The sequence below is a fragment of the Amblyomma maculatum genome, chromosome 1 (genome assembly GCF_055883805.1).
Source record: "Amblyomma maculatum isolate TAMU_Amacu chromosome 1, ASM5588380v1, whole genome shotgun sequence".
NCBI classification, from domain to species: Eukaryota; Metazoa; Arthropoda; class Arachnida; order Ixodida; family Ixodidae; genus Amblyomma; species Amblyomma maculatum.
Genome location: NC_139344.1, coordinates 66385411 through 66399731, shown reverse-complemented (window position 1 = coordinate 66399731; position 14321 = coordinate 66385411). Strand labels below are relative to the sequence as shown.

Below are 14321 nucleotides of genomic sequence, written 5' to 3'. Positions count from 1 at the left end.
GGTCCGTTTCCACGTTCGAACTCTAGAAACAAGTGGATAATTGTCGCCGCGGGTCAGGTAGCGCGCGGCGGCAATTATCCACTTATTTCCAGAGTTCGAACGTGGAAACGGACCTAGCATGTCCATTCCTATTTGTTGGAAGATCATTGATGGTGATTTATTGGTCATCATAGCCCCAGACGTCGCGAAGTGCAGTGTGCACGGAATCGTGCTCCGCCATGTGCACCTGATATTTCAATCACTGACAGCATTAATAGCTGAGCTATTGCATCCGATTGTTGTTCACAGTCAGACAGCCGCCAAACCACACCTTTAGACGAACAGTTTGACAGACAAATTGAAGCGAACGGTCCCCGACGTCATCTTAATGTACAGCACGCCGATTTTGAAAGCAATACGTGGGACGAAGGCGTGTATACAATACGTTCATGCGAGAAACGGCGCACATATCCCCGTTCAACCTCGTTTACGGTCGAGAAACCAAGACGATGCTTTACGAGATGTTACCACATTTGGACGGCTCCAGCCTGCACACCGACACTTCATTCCTGGAACGCGCCGAAGTGGCTAGTCAACTGTCCAAGGTGTGAATTCAGGACCGACAATGGCTGAACGCTGTCAACGTCATGACACACATATTACGCACCTGCCGAATGTGGGGGGGTCTGGTTCCCCATACGGCAACGAGGGCCCAAGAAAAAGCTCCTCCACCGCTACTTCAGACCGTACCGAGTGATCAGGCTATTGGGCAACCGCAATTACGAGGTCATTCCCAATGGATCTCAGAAGTCCAAATGTCCTACTCACTCTGATGTGGTCAATGTGGTCTGCCTCAAGCCACGGCCGATATAATACCTCGCTAATTCTGTTCAGTGCTGTCAACCACTTCTCTCACTCCAAGCACTGAGACGACGCTTAGTTTTGCTGTTGTTGTCGTTGCCCTAATAAATATGGCGCATATACAAAAAGGGGATTGGCCATGACAAATGCAGTGATTACAGAGTCGTAGATTGTATGGGCAGAAAATAGACGATATCAGAAATTAGAGCAAGTCAGTTTCAGTGATAAGGAAGGTTGAGGGTGGTACCGGGGTCTAATTAGCTTTACTTTGTGAGATGTGAAGAGCAAAAGAATAGGAAAACGTAGAAATAGCAAAAAGGGAATCTCGAAATTAATGGACGAAGGGCTAAAACAAAAGCTTAGGATGGAAGACTTTTTTGAAAAATAAAAATAAAATTTTGAATGGCACAGCAAATATTTCCATTAATACGTCCAAGAAAAGAAGCTGCAAGGAACATAATCACAGCACAAGACAGGTGCAAACTAAGTTCCTGGAATCGCACTTCTAACAGCCGCCTCCTGAGCGAAGTGTATCGGAGACAAAACAGAAGAAAATGTAATGTTTCTGGCTCAGCACAATACAGGCACAAAGGGGAGATTGGGAGACCAGTTCTCTAGAGGTAAAACCTTAGCTGCGGAACACGATGAAGTAGAGTGAAGGAAATTTGAAGTTCGTGAGACCGTCAGGCTATACTCCTCCAAGGGAACAGAAAGTGTTGAAAATCATTCAAGGAAGTAAGCGCTGAGGTGTGAAATTATTGCATTAAACTATGTACACGAAACCGTGCCGTCGTAATGAATGCACAGGTTGGAAGAGGTCAACGAAAAGACCACTCAGGATACTTTCGCTAAAGAATCCGCTAATTATTCAAAAATAGGGCCGCTGTGCCCAGAAACCCAAACAATTCGAATCGATTGGACACGAGGAGGGATCACAAGTTTAAATATGCGAAATGAATGGGACTCATCACATGCGGATAGGGAAATGCATTTAGATAATGAGTCCGTAATTATTATTACTATGGAAAAAACATTTGGGAACTTACGCAGAGCAAGAAGCATCGCTAGGAACTACGTCAAATAAATAAGGGTGAAATTCGGAAGAGGGAGAGAAAAAGACCAGTCAAGGGAGGAAATGACCTGCCTTTTCTTCCCACGCCGATGCATCAGACGCAATTGTAACATGTGAGCAAAATGACATCATGTAGTTCTGTAGCATGGGGTTTGTCAAAGGGAAATCCATTAGTTTGGTATCGCATGGATAAATATAATCGAAGAAAATATTCAGAAATTATGCGATGGACTGCACCGGAACAATTTCAGGTATTCGCACATTTAGTGGTTCTTGCAAGGATTCAACCAAACAGACTTAGGGAGCCTGAAGGCGAGACCAAATGGCACAAAATAACTTCTTTGGATGACTAAGGAAAATCGGACAATGACACGTCGTCATTGGCCCCCAGAAACCGCGAGCGCGCGGCGTTCGCGAGACATCGCTTCAATATTCAGTCGTAATTATAAAACTGTCAAAAGGCGCAACATAGACAAATAGAGGGCGCAACGTGAAGTCAAAGCATTAACTATGACTGTAATATTATAGGAGGTAATCTCATTTTGTTATTGACGAAGCCAGCAAATAAACCACTGCAACATATCAGTAGATTGAGAACACGTTGGGCAAGAGCTACGTTTGAGCCATAGTCTTCGACTATGACCGTAATATTATAGGAGGTAATCTCCTTTTGTTATTGATGAAGCCAGCAAATAAACCACTGCAACATATCAGTAGATTGAGAACACGTTGGACAAGAGCTACGTTTGAGCCATAGTCTTCGAGATATGACATCAAGGCACTGTTTTCTCAACCTGCCTGCCGCATTGTATAATCTCGGAGGCAATGTGTGCGCATTATGGACGCCGTCACACGAATGGGACGTGCCAAGAACCCTGCATTCCGAGCAAACAGACCTCGACAGCATGCTGTGGGCATCAGCGTGGGCGAAACAGTCCTCGAAAAAAACTGAGGCGGGCCTTAATCGAAGATTGAGTCCATTACCCCAAAGGATTTTTAAAACATAAGAGCATATCCGATTCCTTTCAAATAATTTTTAGCATGCACTTATTCGATTCGCTATTTTGAAAATTTTAATTCGCGCACTTCAACTGCTCATCTTTCGGCTACGATTTTCCTCTTTTGGTCAGTTAATTTCTCTTCCCTCGTTTGGACTAGCCGGTCAGTGGACACTTGTTACTCCGGTCGACTTCTCTACTCTTTCCAACAATTTTTTGCCTCGCTGTTGCCCTCAAAAAAAAAAAAAATCTAGATGGCGCCTACGTTTACGATAGAATTATAGAGAACCCTAGAGCTCAAGTATTTCTTCAATTTGCTCTATTACACCGATGAAACCTCTCACTCTGTTAAGGGTGTCTAAGTTTATGCAGAAATGTGTTGCTCTCTACTTTTAGGTATAAGGAAGTCGCAAAAGGTCTTTTATCTATCGCACTGAAGAATAGGATAGAGGTAGTACGCTCGTGTTGCGATAAAAAGCTTGGCGGCCTCCGATCCCGGCTCTACGTTTTTGTTTTTGTCTTTTCTTCGGTGAAAATGTTTCTTTCTTCGACGACACTACGCAAGAGAGGTTGAATGAGATCCCTGCCATCTCGGCCCTTTATTGCATTACTTAATGCCGCCGTACGCCAACGCCGCGACGCCGGCTTTTCAAGAAAACAGCCCCACTACTGCTTCGCATTTACAAAACGCCTCGTAGGCTCCGAGGGACACGGTATAAAGTGTTCTGATACGTCTGTCCATCAATACTTCTGGCAGACTGCAATGTCGTTCGCTCTTAAATATGTATTCATCCAAGTATGTTCTTCCGTAAAGAATTAAATACAGGCGCAGTAGCCGTTGCACTGCCGCATATGATGTGATTTAATTGACAGCTCCGGAGATCAAGCGAAGCCAGTTTAAAAGAGCAGGTAGGTTTTCTTTTCCCACCTGGCGTTTTGCTATATGTACCTCGACTGTTTTCCAGGTGAGAACGAGGCAACGACGTAAGGAACACCAAGACATGACTGGATCCAGGTCTCTAATAGTGGTATACAGTAGTATTCCTTTGGAAGCGGTGCTTTCTGGAAAACACGCTTTCAATTCGAGTATGTGCAGAGTCGATCACACTTGTCTAGAGCGCTTGAGCGGTGCGCCGCGGAGCACATTAAGTGAAATGTTAACGCAGCTGCTTTGTCAGAGTCCATGCGCTTGTGCTTGCGCGCTTCTTACCACGACGAGGGTTTGCTAGAGCGCAAGTACAACCATTTAACGTCTGCACCTACCTCAGAGTTTCACTTTATATACTTCAACAACAGAACATCGCTCCAGTGCTCTAGACAAGTGTAATCGACTCTGTACTTAATGTGCTGTTAAAAGTGACCAATCTTGTTCTGATCCCTTTGATTTCCACTATTTTTAACCAATTTAATTTCTTTTTTGGTCAATGCGATGGCTTGGTGAAGTGGAGATAGTGAGCCGGTATTAGGCTGCGCGAGAAAGTGGGCATACACTGAAACATTCCTGACTGAAAATAACAACAATGATCACGCATGGCTTCCGTTTTTAGTTAAGCATCTCCATGAAGCTTGCTATGGCGGACATATTCAGTCAACCTCCTGTCTTTATCCACCCTTTGTATTTGCAGTAGAACATGCACGTAGCACTGTAGTACCACACTGACGACGGTTGCCGACTTGGCGTAGGTGCGCAGCAGCGTGGGTCAATGGCAGATGAGAGCAGCACTCCTTTTCCTTTTTCTCCTCCCCAACGTTCTCCGCATCGGGACACTGCCGCGAAAATACGAGCAGGCACTTCGCGCGTCTCGTCCTTCTGAAGTTTCGCGCCGCTTCGTCTGGCCGGCGCTTAACGTTCGGCGCCACGACGGCCCAAGGCCCCCGCAAAAGAGGCCACAGCGCCGGGTCCACAGCTCGGGTGGAATCGAACCGCTACGCGTGCGCGGTGCGCGGGCCTTGGCGGCGTGCGAGGCAGCAGTTGCTCGTTCGAAGCCGAGATGGCGCCACATCGGGAGTCGGGAGCCGGGCCCGACCCACCGCTGGCTGCCTCTGGATGCCACTTGATGAACTTCCTTCGGCGGTGAGCAAGCAACCTGCGGCGCAGCGGTTCCTCCGGCGCCGGATACAGGGGGTCCGCTTCCGTCCTTCCGCTCTCCTGGCATGCCTTCGCTGACAGCTCTGGCTTAGGCGACGCGCCGCTGGTCTCCAGACTCCGACAGCCTCGCAACTTTCCCGGAGAGAGCAGGTGGGTTTCCGCTGTAGGGCTGATCGGTGGTAGCCGCCACCTGAGTTCACGTCCGAACTTTGAAACTCGCGAAAAAAAAAAAAAAAACACAAGCAATAATAACAATAACGGAGGTGAAGAAGAGTGTACTGCTTGAGTAGATTTTCATGCTTGCACTGAGCGTTGAATGTGGCTGCGATTCATTTTTCATGCTTGCTGCGCTCCCTGTAAAAATGCGGCTTGTACGAAATGAAATGGTTTTTCGTAACAGCCGCATACAGGGCAGCCTAAGATGTTCGGGAAAGTTCGCGCTGAACGTTAAGAACAATATTTTTCTCTATTGCTTTTTTGCGATTGCTCACTGACAAAAAAACTGGACATTATCTGGGTACGTACATGCGAAAGAAAACAGGAGGAAACGAATTAATATTCCAATGAGTCGGGTGCACTCAACTGTGAAGGCTTTTTGCGTGAACCCCTACGTTACACTCGACGTTGGAATAAAGTTACCTTTATTTGTTTACATCTATTTCTCCTCCTGCATCAAACTTACATATATTAGAAGAGGGCCGACAGGTTGGCAAAACACGGATGATCGCGAAGAAAAATCGAAAAAATAAAAGAGGCAGCTGTCAACGCAGCTACACGTAACAAACATCAACGCTCAGTAATCATATTGTCTCGTATCGCAGCACTTGATAAGATGCGCGCTTATTTTCAACAACCTGCATATTCCAAAAAACCTGATTTTGGCAGTGGTAAAATAAGGAAGGTATGTTGGTCCACTTCATAAGATGTTATTTCACTCTAATGAACTATTCTGAAAAAGAGCTTGATGTGTACTACTGGCTGTAATGAAAATTAAACACGGCTAAATTGCGCTTGCCGCCTAAGCGTAAAAATAACTGAATTTGACGTATTTTCAAAGTTGCTGCGATTGTAGTTAGCAAACTTACAATATGTTTTGCGTCGAACGATCTGTTCTGCGCGCCGCAGATTGAACGAATACTTGAAAAAATCGCTCTTCCCAGCCAACAAGTGTTGTTCATATACACACGTTTAGAGAGAGTTTTTAGAACGGTGGAAATACGCGATTTTCGCACATTCTGTAATCAGTGTGTAATGATACAATAATACAAACGGTTATGCTATGTGCCGAGTCGTTATTTTTTTTTTTTTTGGCGTTGAGGTTCTGCGCAGTGCGCCCAAAACCAAGATGACCTTTGTTTTAGAATAAAGCTTCATTAGTACCTTGGCAACATCCGCTTTTCGCGCTTAGTATAGTGATTTTACTTGGGTGTAGGTCTCGTCAAGCACCCAGAAGGCTTTTTGCCTACACCCGCAGCATTGTGTAACGGTGCTAAAATAAACTTCTGATTCTGATTTTATCTACGTTTTCTAAATCTCCGTGCCTGTCTCCGCGTAAACAAAGGCGCATAAAAGCGTGTTTTCTCACAGTGGAAGGGTTAATTTTTAAGTCGAGGCGCAGCTGATAAGAAAATTTCGAATTAGTAAAAATGGGAGGTTTAGAACTTTTCTTTTCTTTCCTTTTTTTTTTTTTTTGTTTTTACTGAAACCTATTCGTCCGGGAGATTATTTTCCACGTGCAGTCGGTGCAAGCCAGCCGTCCACATACTCAGTGTTAGAACGCTCTTTATAGTTAGGAGAAGTTGTCGGGCTAAGAGGGGCAGTTCAGGGGATCTCGGTTGAAAATAAATAAAGAAATAAAAATAATAACAGCACAAAAAAAAAAATAAATCAGATTCGCACACTCGAGAATGGGTACGGACTTTACAATGTACCAGCTTGCCTAGTGCGCAATGAGCGCCGGAGACGCTGTCTCTTGCACCACAACATTCCCCACAGCATTGTACGAATCGGCAATTGTTTTTACATTTAGGGGAGTATACAGTGCGGGAGGTTACAAATTCAAGAGCGGTACCCTACGTTTTCTTTTCTCTTTTTCTTTTTTGTAAAATCAACTGCAATCGCTCGGAGGCTACTTGGTACAATGGCACCTGCGCAGCCGACGTGGTATACGAGCCGCCTACATTATTTTTTTTTTTTTGTTTTTCCTCGACGGAGAGGACGTGCTACTTGGGAATGTTATTATCCAGTCTTCACGAGGACAATGGAAAAGGAAGTAGCGGCGCTGCCGCTGTTTTTACTCTTTCGAGGCTTGCTAGACGCTCGAGATGCGGGCAGGGCAAGTTCCGCACTCGTGCGTCGACAGCGCGGAATGAGGCAGATTGCGAAGGGAGCACAATTTGCTCGCACGGAACTGACGAGACCGAATACACACACAAGGTAAGATGGAGTCCAAAGTCAGACTCCGCCCGCACCACTAATGTATCGCGGGGAGAGAAAGTTCCGCAAGTCGAAAAATAAATGAATAGGTCAATGAGACAAAAGTTTTTGGTTGGAAGTTATTAAATAAAAGGGGGAGGTGCTACTAAAGCGACCCACAGCCGAGGAAACGGGCCCAGGGAGACCCCACGTATCTCCCCTGGGAAGTAACGGAAGGGATGGGTTGAAGGGTAATGGGAAAATGGGAATTAGGACAGGGTTATGGGAAGCTGGAGGGGAATGTGGGCAGCGTAGGATTTGACTGTCTGACAATTCGAGTCGAGCTCCCATATGGGCCTCCGTAGAGGGCGAGCACTCGCTCTTAGCCGAATATGCGGCCCTCGGCCCTTGGATTATTCCACCACCGCAATGCGTTTGCCGGGTCTCCGCGGCTTCTGAGACAGGTTCCCTACATGAAGCCGCTTTTGAGGTTCCCCGTCCCCCCAGCTCGGTTCCCCCACCCCGACTGTAGTTGAAGTACTGAGAGATAGATTTTGCAACGTTCGCTTCAAGGTACTGCGCAAGTGGTCAGACTTTAATCTGGCGCGCACTGATGGATACTCTTTCATGGTTTTCGCTCGGCAGTGCATGTTGGAAGATACATTTCATCGGCGTCCTGGGAACCAAAGGAAACGCTTTAATCCCATCCAATGCTTATGTCCGCTCTGGTGCTGGATGACCGAATACAGCAGGAACTGACGTTGTTTGCTACTAATTACAGGGGTAGAGCGTCGAATTGCGCACCAGTGAGACGAAATATATATCGAACGCAGCTGTGTGGTCAAGTCCCACTAACGGGCGATTAAGTTGACGCCAGGTTGCGTAGCGTGCAAAAGCGCGTATTTGTTGGACGGACTCCCCGAAGCATGAGTGCTCGATCCAGGAATGTTTCAACTGCGCAAAAGAGCGGGGTAAATGCGCCTATTAAGGTTTGTGTACCGTTTAGTTCTTGCTTCACCTTTGAGTGCATCAGGGCGTGGTGCTTGGCCAGTTAATTTTCCATGTCTTCCGACTGTTAGCTCAAAAAAACGGGGCGTGCGGTCGTCGTCTCTTTCTGCACGGTTATCCCTCGTGGCTGCCCCGTTTATTTGTGGTTATTCTTTAAAACTGTGGGTATGCAGTGTGTCGAAAGTTTGTCGTCTGAGAACCTTGTCACGCTTTGCTACCCTAAGGATGAGGGTTTCCATGATACTCCGTGTTGACAGAGAGATGCGGGATGCCTGCTGGCGGTTGTGTACTGACGCTTTCCGTTGCCTGGGCAGGACGTCAGCCGGTACGAAAAAACAAAAACTACAACCGGAGACGGTTGCAAAACTGAAGTTGTTTGCGGCGGCCGAGTTTAAGTCGTTGTTGAAGCGCGACGGGCGCAGGGGAAATAGCAGACGAGTTTCTAGCGAAGTCAGTTATGAGCCAAAAAATAAAACGGCCGGGCCTGGGGCCAGTGATTGAGCAAACCGCTGATGTATTTTAACCGTGGAGTAACATTATACGGAACTGCGGTCGACTCTCGTCTGTGCGTACGCTTTACTGCATATATATGCGCCACAGTGACGTCACATGGGCTCAAAGCGCCGTCTTTGCTTTCTTTTTCCACTTGATGGCTGCGCACCGTGATTACCTCGGTGTCATCTTCCTCCCAACGCATCCAAATGCTAGAGCCTCTAGTCACTGCTTGCTGGCGCAAAAGTAAATTGTGGCACAAAGCCAACACATATTTTCCCAGAGAGTATACTCACGTGGTTCATGGCGAGCGTCGCATATTCCCACCCATTAAGGCGCGTGACACTGGGAACATTATTCATGCCTGTATAATCTACCATTCAAAATATCACGCCGAGCGCACTCTGTGTCGTCAGTTTCACTTGCATTGCACAGAACAAGAAGAGATCAATGCTTGCATGCATGTCCATGCATAGTAAGGAAATATGTGATGGGGGATATCCGAACCACGGATGGGTTCCAGCGTTTCCACTAGTGGCGTTCTCTTGCTATGTTCAAAATATTCGACATGCTTTTAACTGCAGTGGATTGTTGCACTCCTGGACAGCATAAAGTCACTTCTGAATACCCTAGCTTCGAGCGCACCTTTCAGGACTCTTTCAAACCGCGTAATTTTCTTCATGTAGCTGCATATAGAATACGTCATGACTTTTAATCTCGCTCGGCTTGGTTTGCACGATTTACTTCAGCGCACTGAGGAATATTATACTCTTTCCCCTAAGCAAGTACCGACAGAGAACCTTTGACGCGCAGTATACATGTCGGCACAGTCTGTATGTTGGATTTTCGGGAGGCAAAGGACGCGACTCTACCTCAGCTATGCTCTAAAAGGCCACTTTTTCAGCAACCCCTTCTGAGCTCACTTAACAGCAAAATTGAGCGTCGTTTCGCAAATTTTTGTTTGAATGAATTCTAAATCTTACATTTCAACTCAGTACTTTTCGACCCACCGCTGCTGGTCAGTGGATTTTCCGTTCGGGCGCACGAATCCTAAGGACGAGGGTTCGATCCCGAACGCGGTGGACGCGTTTCAGTGGAGGCGAAAGGCGAAAATATCCGTCTGTAGTGCGAGGACAGCGCACATTAATAAAGCCCCTTGGTCTAAAATTGTCCGCAGCCCTCTGCTACGTCGTCCTCGTAGCTAAATTGTCGCCTCGCATACTTAAACATCATAGTGGCAGACAAACTATCCTTTGCATTACGTTTTATTTCTTTTTGTCTCTTGTTGGCATTGCGTTCTGGCCTAGCTTTGAAAGTTATGAAGAAGCCTTTGGCGACGGTATGGCGAGTCAATCATCATTAATTGTAGTTGCGAACAAAGCCGAGGTCCAGCGTGGCTCCCGAGGAAACCGACAAAATCCGCCATGAGCTTACAAATATGACAGAGAAGGCGGGCTAGTTGGCAGTTAGTATTAGAATGCATATTAGAACCGCGCTCCGTCCTGTTGGTTTCTTCCTTGTCCGGTATCCTTTCGCGTGGTTGTAATATGCTTTCCAATACGAGGTTACAGGCAATGATTCGGACGCGCGCGGTTGGAGTCGCTTCACTACCTGTGCCGGCACGTGAACGATTTCCGGCAAGCTCCACTTCAAGAATAAAATGCTTACGTATGAGGCAAACTTCTCTTCGACCAAGCGCTCCCAGCGACTCTCTACTGAAGCATACGTCCTGTAAGACCACCGAATCGGACTGTCACCCCTTCCAGCTGTACTCGACTGTCCTTCCGTAGCAGAGGCTATGTTTTGGCTGTACCATTGCGTATTTTCACAGCCCATGGACTGCGATGCGAAGTTCACTACGCCTACAGTGGTGCGCAAGCATGGATGGCAGGGCCACCCCGACTCCCTACCGGAGTCGCAAGCTGAACATCGCTCAGGACGACAACAGCGTCGGCAGTGCTCTGCTCTTTGAAGCAAGAGCAGGAGCCCTTACAACGCTCGCCCACCGTAGCCGGTACGACGAGACCATTACGGGCACGTTGTGTCGGTTGCGCGGTGCCGAATCCGAGACGATGGAGCACGTAGTGCTGCGGTGCGCATGCCTCAAAACATGGCTCCTAGAGGGCGCTACACTCGCGCAGGCGCTCGATTTTGACCCGCCTGACTGTCTCCTCCGGGTGGTGGCGAGAGTGGCGCGAACAGAGCTCCCTTCGTGCAGGCGTCCAAAGGGAGGTTCACGGAATGGTGTACGGTAGTGCGCAAGCCGTAGATTTTTTTTTTTTGTGTGTTAAGTGTGTTGTTGTTTCTACTGTACTTTGTATTGATTACTATTTTTTTTTCTTTACGACTGCGGCGCCAACAGGGTGCCCGCCCGATACGAAGGGTAGAATCAATGAATCATCATCAGCTAGCATTCAGCGCTACACCGACTACGCCGACCAAAGCGCCCGTTTAGGCACTGTCTACCTTGACCATCGAACGCTGACGCCGCTATCCGACACCGCGCCCAGCCAACTATAAAACAAACTTTCTCACGGCTGTCGCCGTAGCACACGCAACCGGAGAGCAAGATCACGTGATGAGAGAGAGAGAGTGAGCCGTCTCTGACATGTACAGCTGTGTGTGCGTGGTGTACGCGTCGGTATCAGGGAATCGACCGTGGGAAAAACGGATGTGTAGGTGTGAAATGTGAATACAGCGGAGTTCGCACAGGCGTTTTCTTTATGCCGACTGGCATTCCACCCAATTTCCTAATGCGACCTCAATAAATTAGTTCTCTTAATTTCTTTGAGTGTCTGCTAACATAGCGAATTGTTTCATAGAATAAACCATGCAGTCGAACGAGCAGCGCAATTTGTCACACTGCATTGCATAAAGAACGCTGAATAGCGAAGAAAGGAAACATGCAGCAACTGTGAGCGAGGTTTGAAACATTTTGTTTGGGGCTCGACTACTGTGCCTGACAACCGGCGTAATACTTAGGCGTTCTTTGCGCAAATTACGTTTGCTGTGAAATACGGCTGAGCCGGCCCCATCGTCAGCTAAAAAAAAAAAAAAAAAAAACCACTCAATTCTCGAGAATGTGAGTGCTTCGATAATATGTAGGGAAGTCACTCAGTTACGTGCTCCTGAAAGCACAGAGCGTCGCGCAAAAGAAAAGGCTTCTTTCCTTTTTTTTTTTCCTTTTACAGTGTTTCTATGTATAACGAAATACAGCAGAAGACGGGCGGTTTTGGGTAAGAGGTGGCTAACGTGGTCAGCGCTTGCTCTAACGCACGCAGCTGCTCAAGATGGCAGTAGTGGAAACCGGGTCGCCCTGGCCAAGGACGCCGGAAGCGACCTTGGGAGGCGGGGTAATGTAAGGGTAATGCTCTTTGAGGCGCCACTTGGCGAGAGGGAGGAAGGGGAAGGGATATCGAGTTGAAGGATAGGGCAAAAGCGTACCAGAGGACATTTCATTTGTTCCCTTCTCTTAGTGTAACGGGAGCTAGAATTCTTTCGGCATGGCATAGGTTGTTTGGAGCGCTACTGGACGTAACGGTTTCTGGTGATAGACATGGGGATAGTTCAGGGCTACTTTAACAACCGCCAGATGTACTGCTAAAGTTAAAATTTCTCAACCTACAGCATTTTCTACTTAAGGCTCGCGTTGCTTGTTTTAGGCTGCCTAGCCCATGTTGCGCGGAACTTCTCGCGTATACTGAAAGGCGGGTGGTGAAAGGCGACGCGTTTGGCGAAATTAAGTGCACACTCAAGAGGTTATAAGATTGGAAAATAATGCTCACGGTTTCCAAGAGCAGTGTTTCTGTTTAACCGCAAGGGAATCTAGTAGTCACCGTGCCAGTGGAAAAGGAAATTGGGGGGCACTTATGGCTCTGTGGTCCTTTCTGGCTATCACGTAACGGCGCAAATGAATCCTATGGACCTACACCAGTGTCTCCTGTAATACAGTTCCAGCAGTGTCGCGCCCGTTCCCACAGTATTGGGATTGTCTGCTTCACCGAGACAAGGGACTGTGTTGTGGCGCCAGCCTAAAGCCCACCCTCGTAAGTTTTATATATATTTTTTAGCATCCCTGTTTGTAAGATATTATTAACGCAGACAATATTTTATAAGTGTTAAAAAAGGTTCCGTTTTTGGGAAGAGCACACATTTCTATAAATGTGTCAGTTATAGGGTAATTTGGCGTCGTGGACACAAGAGGCACCACCTTAACGCTCTAGTATTTTGCCATATTGCAAAAGGAGAAGGGGAGAGGGCGAGGCGGCCACGCAGACCCCTCACGCTGCAGGCCCTGTCTGAAGGAGGCGCTGCCTACGTCGATCTGTGACACAATCAAGATGGGGTAGCGCTGCTGTCGCCAGGCTGGACTGACTGGGGGTGAAAAGAAGGCTTAGCGCCCATAGGAATACATCATCATCATCATCAGCCTGACTATACCCACTGCAGGGCGAAGACCTCTCCCATATTTCTCCAATTCACCCGGTTCTGTGCTAGCTGCATACACTTGACCCCTGCCATATACATGGAACATGGAACACATGGAACATGAATACATGGAACAAGAAAAAAAATCAACCCTGTTTTTTGATTCCACATTGCGCCTAAGGTATTGTATTTCGGTGCAGAGTAACCATGAACCTCGTAGAACAGACTGATAAAGTATGAAATCTTATTACAGAAGTGGAATATATTTAAAACACCGTGAAATGTAGGGTGGTACTAGTCGGGAGACCGACCCCCCATAAAAGCGCAGGCAAAAAAAAAAAAAAAAAAACTTACCAAAATAATTTTCCGGTGTTGCAGAGTACCAGTAAATGAGGACGATGGTTAAATGTTAGCGACTGTTCTGAAGAAAAAGTGTGACGAAGTATGGTACGCCACGCTGAAGTCAATCTATTTTTAAAAATCACTCGATGTGTATTGTGAAGTCCTACATATCCCTGGAAAAGCTAATTATCCATTGGGTACTTCTCGCAATCGCGACAGCTTGTTGTATTGTCCGACATGCTGGAGCGCACATGCATTCCCTGTTTAATACTGCCGCTCAAATAATACAAACATTTAAGCTCAAGAAATTTCTCACCCAGCCCGTTAAACGAACTGCATGCAGTAGCAGACGACCAAAATCCCTCGTCTGCTCTCACAAGTCGTGTTCGTGGACGCTGGCGTCGTCTGCGCCATGTGTCAGCGCTCGAACAGACCGTCGCCTGCGTCTCAGTCTGCTATAAGTTGGCCGTTCTCTTTCGTTCGCTTGTAATGACGTTTAAGAAGTGCTTTTTGAATATAGTTTTGTGGTTGCATACCTCGAACGACTGATATTAGTAACCTGGTTGAGTGTATGCGGCAGCATATCAAACTACACCAGAAGGTCGCGCGATTTAGGAGAAACACCCAGCGGATATAT

General features: G+C 47.1%; 1 protein-coding gene across 1 annotated transcript in view; it reads left to right on the top strand.

Annotated features, from left to right (window-relative positions):
• Window positions 1–4943: 4943 nt before the first annotated feature.
• The window catches only part of Ac76E (adenylate cyclase type 2 Ac76E), a 586427-nt gene continuing 577049 nt past the window's right edge, over window positions 4944–14321 (top strand). Inside the window, exon 1 of the mRNA XM_084588246.1 lies at window positions 4944–5149. The gene's annotated coding sequence lies outside the window, so the exon portion shown is untranslated. The remainder of the gene's footprint in view (window positions 5150–14321) is intronic.